Here is a 19,196-nt window from a genome sequence, read left to right as displayed (position 1 = left end):
CACTATTTTCTGTTAGTTTGATGTTGTTTTTAATTTATTAATATTTAAATCTTTCATATTGAGCACAAGTTGTACATTTAGGCGATTATGCTGAGGTGTGAAAATTTCCATATTGAAGTTGATGAGGATATAGAGATAAATGTGTAAAAAGACAAAGATGTGTTATCATGAAATCACTCAGTTAACATTTTTTGCAAGAATTTTTGAAGTTGATGATGACATAGAGATAATTGATAAAATTCTTTAATGTTTTTTTTTCCCTTTTTATCAATAATGTTCAAATGTTTCTGTGCGTATGCACAGGGTACATGCTAGTTTGGATAATTATCAAAGAACTCTTAGAAGGCTCTTCATGGAGAAAATAGATCAATGCGAGGTCACTTTTGAGATAACAGTAAACCATTACGATGGAAAATACAAAATTCATGTAGAGATTCCTGTAGTCGTACAAGTCTTATGCTCCCTAGAAAAAGAAAAGGAGAAAAATAAGAAGCTTATACTGATCGCAAAAAATACTCAATATATTGAGTATCAATCACATATATTCTTGTAATCCATATTTCACCATATATATAGAGAGATATATTTAAACTTGATATTACGTGCCCATGTTGGATTCACCAATTCACGTCAAACTTCTATCCACAGATGTTGATGATCCTAGTTGTTCAACGTTTACCTGACAAACAATAAAAGAATTGAATTTTTACATTGGCAAGAGAAAGCAAATGCTTGTAGTAAAGACAAGGTTAGAAACCATAACAAGCTTAATTGTTGGAATAGCCACGATATATTGAAGTTACAGGCATGAAATAATCATGTGCAGGTGAATGGCAGGGCAATTCTCCTTTGGCGAAATAGAAGTATGCAATATGCATGTGCATATTCTCTTTTGCCAAAAGAGAATTGCCCTGTTATTCGCTAACCCCACATCTGCTTCCCTTGCAATTCCTCATGTTCGAGTTGTCATGGTAGTTCTACGTACAATGCCTTTTAATACCACATGATTCGCACCAAATTTTGGATATGCGAGTGGAATCAAACAGGATATGCTTGCACAATTGGTACGTAGGACCGCTTTCTTGTTATTCATGGCCTCGTGGTCCCAATTCTCTCACCATCATATTTGGAAACCAAGGACTTCAAAATATCTTTGTTACATCTTCAAGCTTAGGTTTCTACATATATTCTTTCTACGTATATAAAACGCTGACAAACATAGTGGAAGCCATCATTAATTATACCTAATGTCTGAACATATGGCTTTCAGTCGCATAGGAAAACGTTTATGTTCTTCCCACTGTTGGTGCAATAATCAGAAATTTCAACCATTCAATTAAATGACTGGAGAATATTAATCCAGTTACAAATTAAGGAGGGTTCCACTCATTCACGCACAAGTGGAATGGAGTCATCCTCTTATTTTTCATTCACAAAGAGAAAAGGTCATCCTCTAATTTTACAGAGTTGATAAATTAATTTTGTTTTCACGCAGCAAGTAATCACAAGAAAGTACGACAGTCTCAATAATAATCGCCTAAATTTATAATGGGTTCTAGAATATTTCATTCCAAGGTGAACATATATTTTAAAATTTTATATTTATAATGTAAACTTGCATTGTAGGTACATAAAAAGTGATAGATGTTGTATAAGTTTAAATAAATTAGTAAGTTTATATTGCAAGTATAATGTAAAGATATAAAAATCCTATTTGGTTATTTAGTTTTTTAAAACTTCCTAGTTAAAGGGTCGTGTATTGCATGCTTTCAATTATAAACATATAATTTTATACAACATTTTGGTTATATGAAATTATAATTTAATTTTAATTATTGAAAAATAAAATTTTAATAACTAAATGTATATTAATTATGTAATTTCAAAATTCTCATAATGACAGATGATTTATATATGACTTTGTAATTAATATAATTAACTTCCGTAAAGTGTTAGGCCTCAATCGACTACATCATATTTATATTTTAAAAAAAAAAACACTTTTTGTTTAAGAAAAAAAAAAAAAAAAACTTTGAATTTAATAACTAAAAACTAAGGTCTGAATATTTTTCGGAAAAAAAAAAAAAAAAAAAAGATCAACTATTTAAAGTTAAGCCCCTGTTCAATAATCAAGAACAACCAAAATTTATGGTTGGTCTGTGATCCCTGGATGCCGAAGGCATCCTTTAGGTGATCTCATGTTCAAAAAAAAAAAATTGTGTTAAGCAAAGAAAGATGTTAACCCACATGCAAATTGAATTGGAGTAATGCTAGAGATACAAAATTTTTTTTTATAAAAAATTTAACAAATCACTGATATGGTAAGTAATTATTTGTAAATAAACAAATTATGTTAATGGCAAACCTAGATCAAAACCAATAAAAAGTTAGCCACATTAACAATTTATAAAAATGTTAGAAAATAGTTTATGAGTGTAGCATTACTCATTAAATTGTGGTAATTTGAAAGCAAGGGGTAAAAACAAGCACTTGGTGGAATCATTGAGCTTAATTTTTTTTTTTTTTTTTGTTATGTCAAACATCTTTGTATAAGTGATATCTGAATCGAAATATATAAAATAGGTTCATTAGTTTAGAAAAAAAAAAAATTAAATGTAAAGATGTTTTTTTTAGGTGAAAAAAAAAAAAAAACTAATTTGTATGGAAAACCATAAAATAATGATAATAATAATAATAACATTTAAAAAAATTAAAAAAATAAAAGGAAGAAGAAGAAGAAGAAGCCAACTATCCTATATCAATTTTTGTGTGTCCGGCCCATATAAGAACTGCAAAATTATTTTGTAATGGACAATATAAGTTTGGGGATGACAAAAACACCCTGGGCTTGACTAGTCTGCGCAAATTTTCCATGCTACAAAAAGGTGACGGAATGGGAATAGATGTTGCTTGTCCTACCATATATAACTATAAACATATTTTATTTGATACATATATTTAAATTATATATATTATTTAATAATTTCTATACTTATTTTTATTTTATTTTATTTTATTTTTTTTATACATATTTCATTGTCATTTCCAAAAACAGTCTCTCATTCTCTCTTAGTATTTTTATGGTTGTCCTTCTCTTTTATATTCCATCTATACCACATCAATCTCAGTAAGATTAGTATATTATCTCCAACCCTTCATATATCCCGCCCCACGCTTGCCCTGCGTGGATTTTTTTTTTTTTTTTTTTTTTTTGTCAGTCTCAAAGAAGAATTAAGACAGAGACAAGACACACATGATTCGAACCCGCCCTCTCCTTTAACATTCTTAATAAGATGACAATTTTTTTCAATGAATCAGTTAGAAATGTATATAAGTTGATATACTCAAAAATGAAAACTAAAAAGTTACAAAGAAATTAAAAAAAAAAAATAAACTATAGATGAACTTATCCTTATACATACGTCGTTACAACCAACTACGTACTTAAAAACAAAGTATGAGTGCTAATATAGTTACGTACGAACTACGTAGAGCCCTCTGCGGGGAACCTTAATTATAAACAAGGCGAAACTATACTATTAGTCCCTGAAGTTTATCCTGTGTGCGCAATTAGTCCCTCAAATTTGAAGCGAGTACAATTAGTCCCTTAAGTTTTAAAACTGAGTTGTGTTGATCATTTTACTAACTTCTATTAACGGTGTTACTTACGTGGCTAACTTCACAATGACTTGGCATTTTCTTTAATGATGTGGCATATTTTTAATTAAAAAATTACAAACTAAGTGAGAAAAAAATATTAACCGGTACCAAATTAAAAAAAATATTTTCTGCCTACTGTGAAAACCCACAACGAGAGAGAAAGGGAGAGAGGAAAGAAATCAAACCCCAGCCGCCGCCTGAAATTCCATGCCCTAACTGTCGCCGGCAATAGCCCAAGCTGTAGCTGCCGCCGGCGACAGCACAACAGCACTGCTTCTCTGGCATAACCACTAAACCGCTGCCGCCTCCCTCTGCTGGCGACGGTGGCCTTTTGCCTCCTAGCGATGCTTCCTTCTCAGCTACTTTTGTATCTTCATGCTAGCACTCTGGAACTAGAAGGCTTTTTAGGCTTCTCTAGTTCTCTGCCGTCACGTGTTCAAACCCAGCCCATAAGTCCATAACCATTGTTGTAGTAGGATTAAAATTAGTTGTATAGTTTTCAATCCAAAACATCTCTGTGTCTCTCACAGTTTCCATGTCAGGACCATTGTTTTCTTGTCTTTTTTTATCTTTTACTAAACTTTCAAGAAAACCTGTTTGAGGCTGTACTTTGAGACCCAGTTGTTTTTATTTTTAAAGGGTGATATTTCTATTATTATTGTTCTATTGCTGAGATATGGAGATTTTTGGAACTGGGTAGATTTGTTCTATTATTATTGTTCTTTTTTTAGTCTCTTTTGGAACTGGGTAGTCTCGTTGTGGGTTTTCACAGTAGGCAAAAAATATTTTTTTTAATTTGGTACCGGTTAATATTTTTTCCCACTTAGTTTGTAATTTTTTAAATAAAAATATGCCACATCATTAAAGAAAATGCCAAGTCATTGTGAAGTTAGCCACGTAAGTAACACCGTTAACAGAAGTTAGTGAAATGACCAATACAACTCCGTTTTAAAACTTAAGGGACTAATTGTGCTCATTTCAAACTTGAAGGACTAATTGCACACACAGAGTAAACTTCAGGGACCAATAGTGTAGTTTCGCCTATAAACAAATATACTAGCATATTCGGCCCTAAACTGAGTTTCATGCATGCCAATTCCCATTTCGGAACCATTTTTGGCCAACTGAATAAAAAGTAGGGTAAGAAAACTACAGGTCGGAATTGAAGATAAGAACGACCAATGGGTGGCAAAGAGAGAGCACATTATTTTAGATCTCCGCGAATGTTCTCTTTCTCAGTTTCTGTTTTTTCTTTTTACCTTTTCGTTGATGGGGGTCCGATGATCCTCTTGGAATAAAAGTGATAAAAGCCTGATGCTTCCATGTCATATATATACATGTGCATACGTTCATATCCACTAGTCATTGAAAAGGAAGTCCAGGACCACATTATTACGGAAGGAAATTCACTCCATGCACTGAAGAGAGATTAAAAAAAGAATTCTACTTATCCCAAGTTTATTAAGAATTTATGCTCGTCCTTGTATGAAACTTCGTTTCAACTGGCAGTATACTTGTATCGGAAATATCAAATACTAGAATGATACCTTCTCTCTTAAAAGTAATTTCCAGCCGATTTTTTGTCACATATATAAATCAATTCACATGAAATCTATATGTTGGGTGCGGGGTGGAGGGTGTTGTGCATGGCCACATATCAGAACGTGGAAGACTTGTCTTGCAAGACCTAGGTAAAGTTGTAGCAGTAAAATGTAAGCATAAGAGCATCTACAGTAGGTGTGGCAAATGTGCCAAATGCCAAATATTTGGCACATTTGCCACACCAAACACAAAAATGGTGCTTTATGAGATGTGCTAGATCTCAAAAATTATACAACATGGCTACAGTTTGCAACGGTACGGACAAATATTGCAAAAATTTTATTGTTTTATATTCTCTTTTCTCTCTCCTCTCTCTTCATTTTTTCTTTTCTCTTCTCTCTCACTCTCCGGTTCCCTTTCTCTTCTCCCTATACTAGTTCCCTCTCTCTTCGACCAGTCCGAGATGTTCACCGGCAGCAACGACGACGACAGCGCGCTCCACCACACTCAATCAGCCATGCTCGATCTCACCCACGCTCTAGCAATTTGGGTTGATTTGATGGTGGTGGTGGGCTGTGGGTTATGGGCGGTGACAGTGGCAGTGGTGGTGGGTTGTGGGGCTATCGGGTTTAGGTCACGGTGGAGATCGGTTTTGGGTATGGGTCACTGTGGAGATTGTGTTTGAGATCGGTTTTGGGTTTTAGTTCTCTCTCCCTCTTCAGTCGTTTGGGTTTCAGTTCCGGTGGCAGTTGGTGTTTCATTGGTGAAGCTGTGGCTTGAATCGGTTGGGGCTTGGGTTGAATCAGTTGCGGGTGATGGGTATGTTGGCTTGGGCTGAATTGGTGTTAAGATTGGTTGGTGTTCATGGGTATTTTGGAGCAAGCGGCATGGGCGAGGCCACTTCGATCATCGCCATCGTCATCGCCGATCGTCACGTCGCTTTGATCTCGCCGATCTCTCTTTCTTTTTTGGTGGTTGTTTGTTTTAATTTTTGGTGTAGGGGCTGATATTGGTTGTAGTGTTTGTTTGAGTTTTTTTTTTTTTTTTTTTTTGGTGGCAGTGGCTGATATAGGTGGTCGGTGGTTGATCTGTGGGGGTGGCCGTTGGTTGTGGGCTGTGGCAGTTGATCTACGGTGTGGGTTGTTGTGGATGATAATGGGGAGGGAATAATATATTATTTTAATGTGTAGTAAATATTATTTTAATGTATAGGATTGAATTATAAAACATCTGATAAATGAGATGTTGTAAAATGATGCGGTAAAATAATAAAGTAGGCATTTGGTGTGGTAAAATGACATAATTTTTGCAACATCTACTACGGATGCTCTAATGATAGTGTCTAGTGGTAAGTTAAAACAAAATAATATGCTTTCAACGTACGATGAGATAAATCAAAACTATGCATGTTTTGTAATAAGAAATTAGTAGAGTCTATTTGGTGGCAAAGTATCAATGGAGCCATAATATTTAGGAGATAACACTTGTGGAAGACTCCAAATGAGTAGTTGATATTACATGTGAGTCACTTAACTTATAAGCTTGAGCTCATGCAAGTTCAGGACATTTTGGCCAACTGTTATTATTAATCACTCACTTTTACATTTTTATTAAATATGCGACTTTACTTACATGTGTATACCATTCTCAAAGTTCATTTAGACCCCTTAAACAGATTGTTTAACCTAATTAATTAGCCAGGTGATTACTTAGATTAATTTCTAGATCTAGGTTAAACACAAATAAATCATATCATGCTAGGTTGCGGAATAGTAAATAACACCACGATATGATTATCTAGGAAAACCAATGAAACTAACCCGTTTCAAGGTAAAAACCTATGGATGATTTGACCAAACTATCCTCAAGGTAAACCAAATCCACTATAAGATAATTGAAATTTTTACAAAAGATTTAACCCAAGCACGTGCAAACTTTGAATCCACAGACTTCTTCTCTTCTTGGATTTATAGTAACACAAGCACACCCTTGAAATGTGACTTTGAGACTCCACTCAAAGTTTCAAATCACCTTTTCTTGTTGATCTTGTAGTAGCAACAAGTTCTACCAATCCTTGATTGTATTTTAAACTCTTGTAGAATCTTGTGTAATTAGAAGGTACAGAACCTCTCAAATCTCATAAAGAGTAACACATAAGTCTTCTTTGGCTCTTCTAAAACGTAATTAAGGTTTTCCTTTTATTTGTAGAAAAGTTTAAGTGAAACCCTAAACGTTTATGCCGGCTTGGGCCTGTTTAAAATTCTACAAAAAAAACTATGTCTGCAATTTTCGATCAGTTGACTTCTCTTTTCTGCAATCAGATGGACTTCAAATCTTGAAACACACTTATTTAAGTATTGCCTAAACACTTAGACAAGACATGTTTGGATCTCGGTTTGCCAATACAATACAATCATGATTCTAAACATTTAATCTAAATCTTTAGAACCTAACAATCTCCCCCTTTGGCAATCCATGACAAAACACACATACAAGTTATTTTCCTAATTCATATCTTACACAACTACTAACTATTAGTTGCTAGTATAGACAGCAACTATTGAAAGATTTAACCTATAAATTCCTAAAACATTGAAAACAACTCATAAACGCATGTGTGGAAAATATAGCAAAACATTCTAAACAGAATTTATAAACTTTGAAATCATGAAAACAAACAATTAGATAATGAACACATCAAAAATGAATAACCTCAGAATCATCAACTATCATAATCTCATCACATCAATGTTTAAGTGAAACAAACAAAATAACTAAAAACAAAAATATAAATACATCAAAACAAAGTACTCTCCCTAGCCAAAATACATGTACTCCCCCTATATATGTAGAGTTATAAAACTACTCCCCCTTTTTGTTACATATTGCCAAAGGCAATGTCAGTCATCAAAGGTTGGAGGAGGTGGAAAAGAACTCCTATAATCTGAGAAGTCAGCTCTCAATGATGCAACCTCAGTCAATAGCTCATCAAGTAGCTGTTCCTGAGCAGCCTGATTCGTCATGATAGACTACATCATAGCTCGAAGTGACAATGGAGGAGCTACTAAAGGATCAACATCCTCATGACCAACAGGATCCACAACAACAGTCGAATCCACATAAGTCTCCTCAGCAACAGGCATGGCACTAGAGGTAGTAGAAGCATCTCCTCGTGGTCTCTTAGACGTCCCAGTGCTTGGCTTAGCACTTTTCATTTGTGCCTGTCTCTGTCTAAGATAGGTAGTTCCTATGGGGGACATAATGTGTACTAACTCAAGGGAAGGAAACTCTGACAACTCTAAAAATCTCAAAATCCTAAAAATAAACAAAGGAAAGAATCATTTTTGACCTTTTCTCTTACTCCTATAGACATCAACATCAGTTTGAATAAACATGGAAGGGAAACACATAGAATAATCTGTGATAAGAGCATATAGAAAAGCACAACGCTCAATAGGTACAGTATGAACATGAGAGATAGGATAGATGTTATGACAAGTGATCCATAAGTATAATGAGTTAAGCTTAGTAAACTCACAAGAGTTGATTCTTGGTTCTGATCCCCAAGAAACAAGACAACCACAAAGAAGAGACATCATATCATCTACAGCAGGAAACTCAATGTATGGATAAATGGGTTTACGAACTATGGGTACTCCTAAAGCCTTAGAAACAACTTGTTTAGTTATGGTGAACTCCTAACCATGGATCCAAGTAGTCAAGTAATAACCACCGGTGACCTTAGAATAAACTAAAAGATTAGAGTAAAACTCTCTAATCAAGGCAATAGGAGGAGGTTCAGACACCTCACACAGAGAAACCCAATTCCTAGCCACAAAGGTCCTACGTATAGAAGGCTCTAACTCACTCAGTACTATCTCCCTTCCACCCCAAATAGACCTATACATGTTCAAGGTCTCATAAGCTTCCTCACACTTTTCAGTTAGAAATATAACTCCTATGGCTGAACCAGAAGAAGAGGAAGACCCAGGGTTCCTCTTGGCTCTAGTTTTGAATTTTCCACCAAGTTTAGGAGCCATGTATAAGAGTTAAAAAGAGGAAAAACACAAAAACAAAGGGCAGACTGCATAAGAAGGATTAGAGACAAGATAACATGCAAATTTAAAGAGTATATGATGCATGACAGTTAAAGTTACATGATGCATGATCTAATGTTCCTAAAGAGTCCAAAAACATCACAATTTGCAAAATTGACAAGGTAAATTTAAGAATTATAGAAAATTCCCAATTTTGAAAACCAATCAATTCTCGAAAATTCCTTATATTGACAAATTGAACACCACAACAAGTAATATACTAGTTATAATAACTCAATTTATCAATTTTAGAAGTCAATTTCACTCAGTTTTGTCTAATTTCACAAAATCCTCAAATTCTCAAGAACTCAAAACCCTAATTTCGAAATTTCCAATAAAACTTAAAATTTTTAAAATTAAAGCATGCGAAACATGTTTAAATGATGTTTGAACAAAAACTCATGGTTTAAAATTGATCAAAACCCCTATTTTCATAAAAAATCCCAAAAATTTCTTATGTGCGAAGATCCCTAAAAATTGATGAAAAATGCATGTAAACATGTAAAATGATGAAAAAGGAAGGTTAAAATGGTCTTACCTTATGTAAATTAAGAAAACCTTTGAAGCTTTGACCACAACAACAATAAAATAAAATAAAATAATAAATTTGAGAAGAGGAATCGAAGAGATAGACAAAAATATGTTTTGAAAATGTCAGATCTGATTCCTATATGTTTTAAAAATTGGAAATCTGATCGGTCGAGAGGAATTGGGTAGGAATCGAAAACAACAGGAAAACAGGCTCGATCGATCCAAAGGAATCGCGAAGGAATCGAGGCAACCCGAGACTTTTAAAAGAAAATACCATTTTTCTCCTTTCACAATTTGATCGATCGAAAAACAAACTCAATTGGTTGAGTTTCAAAGAAACACAAATTTTGAAAAATTCTAGAAATGTTTTTCAGTAGAATCATTTGAAAAACATGTTTTTATGATATGTCATGAATGATTATGACTTCAAATGATCTTCAAAATCAAATTTTTCAAAAAGCAATTCACCTTTATCAATTTGCTCACTCTTATCTTTTTCTCACACCCTAAAAATGCATTAAACACTTCAAGAAATTTAATTTTGGTAGGCCATAAAAACATCACAACTCAATCACATGTACCAAATTTAAGAAAGTTTTGCTTGTGGTGTGTGCAACTAGCAAGTGCATGAGATACTCACAAGGTGACATGTAACTATAGAGAATAAACACACTTTCTACATCACTCATCACATAAGTTTGAATGTGACTATCACCTAAAGAGTTACATCATATAACTCCCACATTTCCTAGAAAACATGCTTGCAATCATGCAATTTTTTTTTTATTGATTTTTCTTTTTCTTTTTCTTTTGAAGCATGTTTTTCTTTATTTTCCTTTTTTCTTCTTTTAACTAATGTACAATAACACTTTAAGAATTTTGCTATGCAAGTGCTACACCTTACTGAGTACAGCTTTTATGATTTGCACACAAGTGTTCATGATTGGCGAGTAACAACAGTGAAATGGTTAATTATGCATTTCTCCTACGATTTTTTAGTCCTTACAGTCAAAAGAATGTAACTTCAAAATCAAGAGCATGTGTTTAAAAACTATAAACAACTCACACAATATAAGCACTAAATAGCCAAACTAGCAAAGTGTAGAAAAATAAAATTCATCAAAGCTAAACAAGGTACATAGTCATAAAATGTAAATCACAGAAACCAACCTTAATTACACGACTTGAAGATGCATAATACAAAAACCCCCTTTTTTTATTTTCTGATTTTCTCCTTTTTTTGAATTAAAAAAAAAAATGAAAAACATAAAACAAAACAAACCTAGAATGCAATGTATGAATATAATGCAAATGCAATCCTAGAGAAAAACAGTTTTTGGTCACAAGAGGTAGAAAGAATTAACACATGGACCATGTCAGACAGACTCACTGAGTTTAAGAATTTTGCATCTAGACCTTTTTATTAGATGCAAACTTGGAGTTTGAATTATTCCTAATATCAATTCCAGCATTGGTATAAAGGTTAAGAAACTTTTCACCAACTCATGAATAAGTGCAACAGGATCTTGTACTTTTGACACAGGCACTTTTTGTTTGGGAGATTGCTTTAAAGCTTGCAGCTTAAAGCAATTTGGTCTAGTATGCCCAACTCTACCACAAAAGTAACAAAACCACTAAGGATTGTGGTTTTTCTTGTTTCCAGATTGATTAGACTTTTTAGATTCAGACTCACTCAGATCTGCTCTAGTTCTTCTAGAAGCAGGAGATACTACTTTGTGACCTTAACATCAAAAAGAGTTTGACGAACAGTAGAGGAAGATGTAGCCAACACAAACTTAGGAGGATTTACTATGGTAGTAGATCCATTTTTAAAAAACCCTAGACTTGTCTTATTAGAAACAGGCTTTTGAATATGTAACATCTCATCTAGTTTAAAGGTAGAAGTTCTATCTATTTGTTCTCTAGCAATAGATAATTCTAATTCTAAACTTTTAACTTTTTCAAGTAAAGACATATTCTTAATCATAACAAAGTTTAGGGGTTCATTAGCATCAAACAACTTCAGCAACAAATTTTTCTTTTCCAGTTTAAGAGTGTTTATCTTTTTCAAACCTAATTCCACACTCATAGCATCTTTAACCAGTATCTTACAAATAAGCTTCCAGCAAATCTGCATTTTCTGAGAGTTTCCCATCAGAAGAGTTCTCATCAACAATCTCAATTTTACTTACTACAACAATAGCAGTGAAAGCCATGAAGTTTCCTTTTTGATCACTTTCAAACTCATGATCAGAAACTTCATCATCACTCAAGGTATCAGCCATAGCCTAACCTTTTGACCTCAAGAAGGTTGGACACTCAGATTTCATCTGACCGTAACCCTAACAACCATAATACTATTGTCCTAAAGAATTAGTTAAAGATTGACCTACTCTTTCTTTCGATTTTTCACCATTATTGTTCTTAGCAATGTCATTTTTCTTCACATTCTTAGTATCAATATTGTTTCTGTTTCTTACCCTTCTATTATTGTTTCTCAGAAAGTTTCTAAAGTTCTTGACAAGATAAGCAATCTTAGTAGATGATAGTTCATCATCAAATCCAAATCATCAACATCATTAATGGATTTTAAGGCCATAGATTTGGATTTATTCGTCTTTGGTAAATCAAATTCATAGAATTGAAAAGATCCTACAAGTTTATCTACAGGGATAGAGTCAACATCTTCACTTTCAGTTATGGTAGTCACTTTAAGTCTAAAATCCTCAGTCAAAGATCTAAGAATGTTCCTAACAATTTTAGGTTGATCATAGATTTCATCTAGATTAAAAGCAGAATTAACAATTTCATTCAATTTAGTATAGAATTCATCAAAAGACTCATCTTCAGACATTCTAATACTCTCAAATCTAGATATCAACTGCTGCAATTTTTTTATTTTTACTACCTTAGTACCTTCACGCATAGTTTGCAAGATGTTCCATGCAGTATGAGCAATCTCCACATTTGAGATTCTCTTAAACTCTTCCATGGAAATAGCATTGAATATCGCATTCATAGCTTTACTATTAAAGCTTACTGCTTCCTTCTAGGAAGCAGACCATTCATTAATAGCAATGGTTCGTCTTTCCCAACCATTCTCAACAGACAGACATACTCTCTCATCAATAGATTTTAAGAAAGCTTTCATCCTAACTTTCCAGTATGCACAGTTGTTACCATTAAAGTGTAGGGGGATCACAAGAGAGTGACAATGTTCCATAACAGCAGGGGTCAAGGATCAACTCTAGATAAAGATACCTAAAAACAAGAGCTAACTTACTCTGATATCAATTGAAAGTTTGTTTAGACCCCTTAAACAGATTGTTTAGCTTAATTAATTAACTAAGTGATTACTTAGATTAATTTTAGGATCTAGTTTAAGCACAAATAAATTATATCATGCTAAGTTGCGAAATAGTAACCCTAAATCTAATGCTACCTCATGTAGTAACTTACTGCCACGACCACGTGCAATCTCCAAATTCACGAACTCCTTCTTTTCTTGTATTTATAACAACACAAGCACACCTTTACTTGTGACTTTGTTACTCCACTCAAAGGTTTTAGATTACCTTTTCTTGTTGATCTTGTAGCAGCAACTAGTTCTACCAATCCTTGATTGTAGTTTGAGCTCCGGTAGAATCTTGTGTAGTTAGAAAGTACAGAAACTCTCAAATCTCACAAAGAGTAACACACAAGTCTTCTTCGACTCTTCTAAAACGTAATTAGGGTTTTCCTTTTATATGTAGAAAAGTTTAATAAGTGAAACCCTAAACGTTTACGCTGGCTTGGACCTGTTTAAAATTTTGCAGAAAAACTGTGTCTGTGATTTTCAATCGGTCGGGTCTAATTCTCAATCAGTCGAGAATGACACTTTTCTGCAATCAACTGGACTTCAAATCTTGAAACACACTTATTTAAGCATTGCCTAAACACCTAGACTAGACATGTTTTGCTCTTGATTTGCCAACACAATACAATCATGATTTTAAACATTTAATCTAAGTCTTTAGAACCTAACACATACATAACCATTTAATTATAATTAAAAGAGCTAAGATGCACGTTAAAAAACAATAATAAATGAAACAAAATAACCTCAATTATCATTGTCGTCATCATAAACATAGAAATCCATGCCCTAATACTATCTACGGCTTAAACATCTCATAGAAAACCACTGTGTCATCTCATTCCTAGCCAATTCATTGTACTAAGAGCTTTTCTTAAGAAAGTAGCTTTTATTAATTATGGAGATTCATATCCTTCAAAGAAGAAAATATTTATATACTAGTACTCTTGAAGCGATGTTCTAGGCTCTCACGAAAGGGCCCATGGCGGGTCCCAAGTGTAGGGCCACTCCATTTGTAAAAATCAGAAGCACTAATCTGGGAGTATGTAAGTATTGCCCCTTCAAAGTAAGTGAGCAATAAAGGGACTTGGCTAAATCATCCTCGTGTATAGTTGATTGAACTATCTCCATCCATTAACACTTTTTTTCCCATCGATCCAAGAATATCGTGGTTGAACTTATATAGGTTTACTTTTATTAGTGTTACCGTTTGACTTCTATTATTTTATTGATCATATCTTATCGCTAGATTTAAGTTGTTTTCAATGCTAAGGTCATGATAACTTGCTATTCCTCGACGTACGTCTGAATTTGCAATTGTTTAGCCGCTGAACATGATTTAATTTCCTATTACTTTATTGCTGGACGCGGGTTACTTTATTGTGATTTTACTGCTATAACAAAACTACTAGAGATATACATTTGCTTGAACCATCTACCAGAGGGGATAAAGAAAATAATGTCTTAAGAGAATCATAGGATGACACATTGCAGAATATTACGTTTCAGCAGCCAGCATATCTTCCCCCACAAACAGTTAAAGACTATTAAAAAGGCTGTGGAGAATCTAAACTTTTCACGTGGAATCAAGTTCCTGCCCCGAAGATCAGCTCGCCTCTTTGTTCTAAAGCACCCAATACATAGTGAAATTATTACAATTCTTATGTGCATGAAACTATTTTGTGTCCAATTGAATTAATTGTATCTTTCTTTTACATTAGTTTTGTGTTGAAAGGCTTAGCATGCACAAGGCTTAAATTAAAGCAAGAAGAAGAACCACGACTTCTAATAAACGTACGTGGAGAATTATTATGTGGATATTCCTTATAGATTATTCACATTTTCTTTTTCTTTTTCTTTTTTCTTTTTCTTTCTGCCAAGAGATAGAGCGATGTAGTGTTAAACCTAGTACAGAAAAAGAGCTAGGGCTGCGTATATTGAAGCGACAGGACCACTTTGCAACTTACCAAACGAAGGATATGTGCTAAGAATATCCTGTTTGCATGGCACATTCCAGAATTTTCTGACTTATCATCAGCTATATATAGATATATGGACACCCAAAACTATTCATCAACCGTATCAACGAAATGAATGATCAAGTGTATGGGTGCATTACAGGGCAATTACTCTTTTGGCAGTTAGCCACTCACCTGCACTGCATATGTCAACGTAATTTGGTTCACAGGGCGGAGATGTTCACTGCCAAAGGAGATTTGTCCGGTAATTCAGCTAGTGCAATCATTCAGCCACCTAATATATATATCAACCGGAAGGTAATATTTCGATAATGCCTAGATGCTAGTTGTTGCTGACTTACACAGACATGCACCTTTTTTATTTTAATCCTTTATGTTAACTAGGGCATCTCCACGTATAACATTCAAACACGAGATTGCACATAGTACACACAGATCGTTTGATGCTTAGTTTAATCTTGCATTCACAATTACAAGTACGAGAAACATGAACAAATTTGAGCATTTTGCCATTGAGTTTTATTAGGAATACTATAGATTTTACTCAAAAAGGTATTCAACACTGATATCACGAATTACAAAAAAAACTTTTCCAAACACTCCTACAATATCTCTAATGTTTTCTCTGTCGGGTTGGAGGCGCTAGTTCTAAGGAGGGGACTTTTAATGGGATTGATTTTTTGAATTTGGGATAATAATGAGTGTAGAATAAATCAGATGGGCCATAAGGGCACATACCTTGGTAGAACGGATCATCCACTTGCGAGATTTTTCTTATTACTTGCTTTATAAACTCCACCTCATAATCTCTGTGCTTCTTGAGCACTTTTTTGTCACGTGAAAGGCTACCAAAGTCTCTTCTACTACTTCACACTCCAAATTCCAGGGTACTATAGATGATGTCGCTAAAAAGAGATAGCCTGTTTGAGAGAGCTTCAGAGAAACTATACATATATTTTTCTGTTCTCATAGTATTCACTCTAAGTTATTAGCTATTAGACTACTATTGGCGTATTTTAAATACCAGTATAGATCCACTCACTATTATATGAGTGGTCTCCAAAAATTCTCAACTACTAAGTTTAAATTATTCCACTACTAATCTTAACTACTCATAACAAAATCATTTAGTTTAAATTTAAACTCAATTATCAAATAACCAATGTGAATGATCCATGCTTAAGCTTTGTCTTTTATTCCTTTGGTTACTTGTTAGTAACAAGCTTAAGCTTCCTTTGATGCTTTAAAAACATGATTAGGTTCTTATAATTTATTAGGAACATGTTTAGAATGTGATTAAGATGTGAACATGAACTTGGATGGTGGAAATGATGAACTTCAGTGATATGAACATTCTATGATGTAATGATGATGAGATGAATGAATAAATGATGCATATGATGGTGTATGATGATGGGTGTGATGCATGGTCAACATAGGGTTTATACGAGAGAGAGAGAGTGTACACTCACGCATGTACTTCTTGTATGTTTAGGATGAACCATTAAGGAATCTCTTGATAGGATTAGGCAATAGAAAACAATGAATGAAGCCCAACCCACATAACGGGAAGGCTTAGGAAGTCAAACACCATCCCATCTTGTACCCTAACTCTAGATTCAATGTCTAGTGCGGAGGCCTTTACAAGGGGTACAAGTTGATTCTTAGATCTAAATCAAGGGGTGACTCGCAACCCTCCACTTCATACACCCACTCCACTAAGACTTACGCCCAAGGGCAACACCTCGCATGGAGGGTGATGAGTTCACACTGTATATTTTATGAATAACCATCTTATATTCTTATGTCTACAAAAGGCTTTCATGATTTTTACATTCGACTATGATTTTATATAAGGTTAGGTTTATGTTAATGTTTATGTAATCCACATATATATAATGTTTAAGCATAGAATAAAGTATCTTATTTACAAATGTAGTATTATTTCTTGAAATAAGTTAAATTTTGTGTACAATTAATTACTTGTTATAAGTATTAGGATATATGTGTTTCACATGTTAAGAACATATGTCATGATTTTATGTAATTGACTTATCCTTTGACAAAACACACTTTTCTTGTATTTGGGTAGATTTAGGATGTGTTTAAATACTTCAAAAAATCATGTTCCAAGATCAAGTGTTGAAGCCTTCAAGTCTGTCCAAGAAAACAAGTTGATAGTGTAAATTCATAAAACTCGACAGCTGTATCTATCGAGCTTAAGAAAGCTGTTCTAAATTCGGTGTGCTCGACACCTGCTCGACAGCTGCTCGACACCTTCTATATGTCGAGATTTAAGAATTTCATAATTCTAATATGATTTTCTTGGGATCCATGAATATGTCTTTGGACCTTCTTTTCTCCTAACCCTAGACATATAAAATGATTGTTTTAAGGGCCGTCAAATAATTCATAAGTAGCACAAGCATTGAGCAAACTCTGTTCAAGTAAATTGTGACCGAAAACAAAGTTCTTGCCCTAGTTCATCTCTTTCTCTTGAAGAAGTTGCTGTGTATGTGCACCGTAGGGTTTTGTGACCAAGCATCTTCTTGATCTTCATCGTGTGGATGAACTGAAGAATTTTGCAACCAACAACCTTCTTAGTTGGTGATTGAAGTCGCATACTGGGATCCGCACAATTGGTTAGTCACGTACTTGGGAGTCGTGCATCAGAAAGGGGAACTGTCACTACAGAACAAGTCCAATTGAGTATTGGGGTAAGGGTTCAACTGTAGGTTGGTAAGATACTTGGGATTCTTTTACTTGTAACTGCTTGTTGTGATAATAGTGGAGTTTGGGGAGTGATGACCTGAAAATCACTCAATAAAGTTTTTGCCATTAGGTTTTCTCCATTCGTAAACAAATCACAGTGTTATTTATCTTCCGCTGTATAATTAGTTTATTGGTGATTTGTTTGTGCTACCTAGCGTTTGCATGATAAATTGATTAATTAATAACTTGGCTAATTAATTAATTAATTAATTTCTATCACAAGAGGTCATTCAGTTTGTGGCCTATCAATAAGATATATAGATGACAGAGAATTTTATATATATATATATATATATATATATATTAATTGTTATAAGAAATATAGATGATAGAGAGCAAAAAAATTAATTATTCTAAGAGGGCCTCCTATCTCATTGGCTCTGCAAGTGTCTCAATATGAGCATAGTTTTTTTATGAAACTTTTTTACTTTGCTCTACTATAAAAGACATTATCATGTGTAATCCAACCATGACATGCATAGTTGAGAGCATGGTGGTAATTTCCTTCTTGACAAGTTATTATTATTATTGTATTCATTTTTTTTTTTCAAAATGTTTGAGTTGTCAAATTTTGAGAGATCATACTAATATCAGTATTAGCATGAATATTAAAGCTGCTTTATAGTCTGGCTTATAACCGGACTGTCTAGTAATTTCCTATTGAAGAGAACATTAACAAGAAAAGCTTATGAAAATCAAAGTTTGGGGAACCTCACTCAACACTAGTATTAATCCATAGGCACAAAATCACTCGATGCTCATTATAAAATAATAAATTGACAAGAATTCCTCAATTTTGGGGAGTGGGAAACTTTGAAACAAGGAGTGGAAAAAAAAAGTGTGACAAATTCTAAACCAAAACTGACCAAAGCTCTTCAAAATGTTATTATATAAGCCAAAGTTATAAAATTTATGGCTGAAGAACCCAAGAAGAAGAATATATCGATATCTCATTATGAACTTCAAAAGTATAAGTTCTCGCACGCACACATGCGCACAAAAAAATGTATGTAAATAGGTTTGTATGTGTGTACATACGTATTTATGTCAATATTTTTCATGCCCATTACATTTGAAATAATTTTGCATATTAATAAAATTCATGAATTAACTTATGTTCATTTCTCAATATCTACTTTTTAAATTTGACAATCACATTTGGTTAGGGGCATTTCCCAAAATTTTTAAAAAGAATCATAATATATATTTTTAATAAAATTTTAAATATTAGATTTAAAAAAAATAGAAACAAAGGGAGCT

At 33.7% G+C, this 19,196-nt stretch overlaps 1 long non-coding RNA gene across 1 annotated transcript; it reads right to left on the bottom strand.

Moving 5' to 3' along the window:
• Positions 1–361: 361 nt before the first annotated feature.
• Positions 362–1,073, bottom strand: LOC126726261 (uncharacterized). The gene is made up of 2 exons (XR_007655765.1): positions 603–1,073; positions 362–463 (listed from the first exon to the last, which is right to left on the bottom strand). It is a non-coding gene; the product is annotated as an uncharacterized LOC126726261 (long non-coding RNA).
• Positions 1,074–19,196: the final 18,123 nt, after the last annotated feature.

This window comes from Quercus robur, chromosome 5, assembly GCF_932294415.1.
Source record: "Quercus robur chromosome 5, dhQueRobu3.1, whole genome shotgun sequence".
NCBI lineage: Eukaryota > Viridiplantae > Streptophyta > Magnoliopsida > Fagales > Fagaceae > Quercus > Quercus robur.
Note: the sequence above shows the minus strand (reverse complement) of the source record. Positions and strands in the feature narration are given on the sequence as shown.